Below are 4,641 nucleotides of genomic sequence, written 5' to 3'. Positions count from 1 at the left end.
ATTTCTCTACTCAAATTCAGAAAGTCTTCAGCCATTAATGCTTTAAATATACTGTCCTCTTCTTTGGAAATTTTCATTGCACAAATATTGTTTCTTTTCACTGTGTCCTTTAATTTCTGTAGGATTTCTTCACTTTTTTTCATTCATTTTCCTTTTTGTTCCTCTAATTTCTAATGCTCTATCCTCCAGGTTGCTGATTTCTTTTTTATGCATGGTTGAGTCTACTTTTGAGACTGTATGAAATTCTTCAGTTCTGTTATTTTTCAACTCTAGGATTTTTGTTTTTGTTTTTTGATGCTTGCTGTTACCTTAGTTCAGCTTCCTGTGTGTCTAGTTAGGTTCCCTGGTCATACAGGCTGAAAGCTGTATTCAGAAATAAGCAGGACTACAAATTAGATTCCCCACTCAGATACAGTTCTAAAATCAGTAAAGTTCTTTGTCGTCTTAACTCAAAATGACTTGTATCCCAAATTCCCAGCCAAACAAGGCCACTGGCTTTGATATACAAACTATTGGCTCTGTCTGCCCTTCTCTAGACCTGAGAGCTATTTGGCAGCACAGTTTTCAGATGTTTTACCAGCACATCTGGTTGGATGAGGACAGAAGACTTTCCACAGTGAGTGGGGTTATGTCTTCCCCCCCTTGCCTGGGCAAGATGGGAAATGGCTTCTCCAGGCTACTCTCAATTTTCCAAACAGGATCTCTGGTTGGGAGAGGCAAGGAGCAACTCTCAGCCTTAGCTACGAGTTAATCTTCCTGCCTATATACAACATGGGAAGCTTCTATACCCAGTAATGCCTTTGTTCTCAGGGAGATCAGCTCTGCCCACTTGCCTCTGAGGAGCAGCTAGGCTGCACAGCTTCCAAGAATTTTCACCAGCCCTTCTAGTCAGATAGGGCTGTAAGGCATTCTCAACAGCAGCTGGGGCTATGACTCAGCACCTTGTCTGGGTGTGGACAAACTGGGCTGGCAAAACTCCTCCTGTGAAGATCTGAATCAGGCAGATCTGCACTCTGCTAATTTTCCTGGTCAAAATGTGCCCCTGACTTGGTTCTATAGATGAATAAAGCCACTGGTTTTAATTAGTACTTGAGCACTGTAGGTATAAACTCGGTCTGTCAAAATCCATGTGCTGGTTGTTGCAAGCCCCTTTCCCTTGTCGCAGTCAGATTTTTAGTGGCTGGGCCTTACAGATGCCTCTACAGTCCCTATGGTACAATATCATAGTAGGGACTCCTACAAAGTGACCCACAATGCTGGGGGAGGTTGGTTGTCTCCCTGGGTTCACTTTTTCCACTGGAAAAAACAGAGGCTCATAGGAGACCTCTTCACATGGTGCTGCATTATCCTGGAGAAGGGCAATGCGATCAACATGTAATGAATTTCTACTGTTCTAATACAGTTCATCTTGGTCTCTGAGGTGCAGGGAGGAGCTTCAGTCTCACTTCTGTGTTCTAAGATTTTCTCAGTGATATTTTGTTCTTGAATAGGTTGTTCTTGTGAGGGGAATGAAGTCAGGAACAACTTATGCTGCCATCTTAGTAACATAACTTCTTTTTCTCTTTTTTTAAATCAAGGATATAAGGCTAGGTTTACTAGGCTATGTATTTTAACCTGTAGGGATATAACTAAAGAGATTCTGATTGTGAATCACTTACTCAGCATTTGGCATTACTGGCAGGATGTAAATATTTATATCGATATTTTATTTGGACAAGTCAAGGAATAGTATGAGATTGAGCAATAAAATAGGTAAGATCTTTGGTTTACAAGTAGCTTATTTATTTATTTATCTATCTATCTATCTATCTATCTATCTATTTATTTATTTATTTATTTATTGCAGTTTGCAGATGTTTCACTGAAAAAGAGTCAAAATATGCTCCCTTAAAATAAGACTGGAATTGATGTCAGAAAGTGACTCATAGTTTTTAACCCAAAGAAGAATGCAGACTGTGTACATTCAACTCCAGTGTACCAAAATACAAATCTAAAGAGACTCAGCACACATTCTTTTTAAGAATTTATATTGTTTCTCCTTAAGTATTAAGAAGAATCCCTTGCAACAACAACAACAACAAAACAAAACAACAAAAACATTTCTCTGTTAGTCCAAAACCAGCAGAGGAAAAGTCGTCTTCAGTCAGTGAGACCATAAAGAACATCTGGTTGATTAACAGATGTTAATGCCAGAATAGCTTTGGTTTGATCAATGATGTAATCAATCATGAAAGTTATAATTTTAGCAAGGTTTAGACTGTTCCATTAAATAAAGATGGAACATATCTGGAGTTCCAGATTCAAAAAATATTTCTCTAAAACCAGTATTTGTGGAACATTTGCATACTTATCATTTTAAATCTAATTTTTTTTAACATGTCCAAACAAGTACCTTATGTGAAAATGATATAGTTGGGAGAAAGGTAAACATTTACTTTTTCCTCATGGTTGGGGGGAAGATAGGAATTTAGTATGACTTTAAGAATTGAAGAGACAATAGAGAAAATATGGGCTAAAAAAAAAAGTGAGATTCAATTTATTTAATAGATATTGTTTAATGATTATTGTGTATTTTATATACTCATATTATGGTATCTGAATGTGGTTTTTAGTTTTACCTCTGTCATTAGAGAAAAGAAACAACAAGACAGCAAAACAAAAAAATTAAAGAGAAACTAAAATAAAATGAGAATAAAGCATTTAATTACCATTCCTCTATAGTAGGATATTATGATGTGAAGGCATAAACAAAAAAAGGAATGTAATCTAAAGCAAAGAAATAATGCAATCTATTAAGAATATAACAAGTGGGAGTAATTGGAAGTGGAGTCTACGGCCATGCCACCCTGAACAAGCCAGATCCCATCTGATCTTGGAAGCTAAGCAGGGTTAGACCTGGTTAGTACTTGGATGGGAGACCACCTAGAAAGACCAAGTGCTATAGGCATAATAAATAAATAAATAAATAAATAATAACAAAAATAAAAAATAAGAGAGTGTAAGTTGACAAGGTCCTTGCAATCTGTGAGGTCAACCATCGGCTGCCTTGCCTAATAAATAGATAGATAGATAGATAGATAGATAGATAGATAGATAGTAATTGGAAGTGGAAGAATAAAAAAAATTCAAATATTCCATGGAAAATTTTTATAAAACAAATTTGAAAAAAAGATTAATCACTTGTATACAAGTGGTTGCTAAAATTGTAGGAAAATGACTAAAGTCCAAGGGCATGATTTTCAGAAAATTTCTCAGATGGACATCCTCTATCTAGGAGAAGGGCTGATTACTTGCCATCAACAGAAATCTGAGGTCACCTATCAAAAGGGCTGCATCTACAGATAAGGTGGTAACATAGATAAATCCATTGCATCAATGCACAGAGGTCATATTACAATTAGCCCCAAATGCCCAAATATATATATTAAACAAAACTTTGAAACCAAATAATTAGTAACCAGTTCTTGTTTGTTAAACTGAAATCTAATGTGTCTCTTGATGTCAACTAGTTATATATACATAGATATAATCAGAAATATAAACTAAGATTTTCTGATTATACATAAAGACCAAACAGATTAAGTGTTTTTTACATTCTGAGAGTTTTACATATGTTAACTCATTTGAGTAGCATACTAACATGAGGAAAGATACAATTATTTTTTCTCTTTATGGATGAGAAACAGAGGCCCAGAGGGATTAAAACTTGCCGCACATTACATAGCTATTAAGTGGTAAAATTAGAATTCAAACTCAGACACATTTGTAAACAATGCTATACTGATAACTTGCAATTTTGTGTTAAACAGTAATTAAAAAAAAAAGTAATATATTTTATATATTACTTTTTTTGTCTTATAGTTTTGCTGAAAGCATAGCAAGGTATAGCCAGATTTGATTCCCTGATGGTAAAAAACACCTTACCTCACCCAAATAAACAATACTCTTCTCTCCACCTGTAGGGTCAAGCGCATTAAACATGCTCTGACATAAGACTATTTTTCCTACTTATGTTATCTTGAAAAAAACTTTTGAGAATTGACTTTAAGCTCGACATTTCAAACTTTTTTTTCTATAAAAAAAAACAATTTTCCAAGTGTCAACCAAGGGCTATATTCTCTAAAGCAATTCTGAAAAAGATACTTAGCCTATACTAGTAAAGAGGAAGTTTTAAATCTATGAACTATAATACTGTGTCCAGTGTTTTGTAGGTTCAAAATTAGAAAATATTTTCCTTTTTAGAAGTACTGATTCTTAAAAATAACCAAATAAATAAGCTTCTTGGTTCACTGATACCAAATTTAGTTCATTTTTACAAACGAGAGGAATGGAAAACAATGACAAATTTAACTCCTTTTATTAATTTGGAATGTTTTCCTTAGTAATATTAAACATCATGTATATTTGTCAGGGTTCTCCAGAGAAACAGAACTGATAAGACATATATATAGACACAGTTATCAAGAGATACATGTCTCCTATGTACATGAGAGAGAGGAGAGTGAGAGAGGTTTATTTTAAGTAATTGGCTCACATGTCTAAGGGTCGGGGGTGGCTGGCAAATCCAAAATTTTTTAGGGCATTCTGGCAGGCCGGAGACCCAGGACAGAGTTGATGCTGCAGCTCCAGTCTGAAGGCAGA

The 4,641-nt window shown here is 35.1% G+C and overlaps 1 pseudogene; it reads left to right on the top strand.

The window, feature by feature from the left end:
* Positions 1 to 2,828: 2,828 nt before the first annotated feature.
* Positions 2,829 to 2,947, top strand: LOC120595818 (uncharacterized; annotated as a pseudogene).
* Positions 2,948 to 4,641: the final 1,694 nt, after the last annotated feature.

Source organism: Pteropus medius, unplaced genomic scaffold (assembly GCF_902729225.1).
Source record: "Pteropus medius unplaced genomic scaffold, Ma_sr-lr_union100, whole genome shotgun sequence".
In the NCBI taxonomy this organism is placed as follows: domain Eukaryota; kingdom Metazoa; phylum Chordata; class Mammalia; order Chiroptera; family Pteropodidae; genus Pteropus; species Pteropus medius.
The sequence above is the reverse complement of the archived record's forward strand: the minus strand, read 5'-3'. Positions and strand labels throughout refer to the sequence as shown.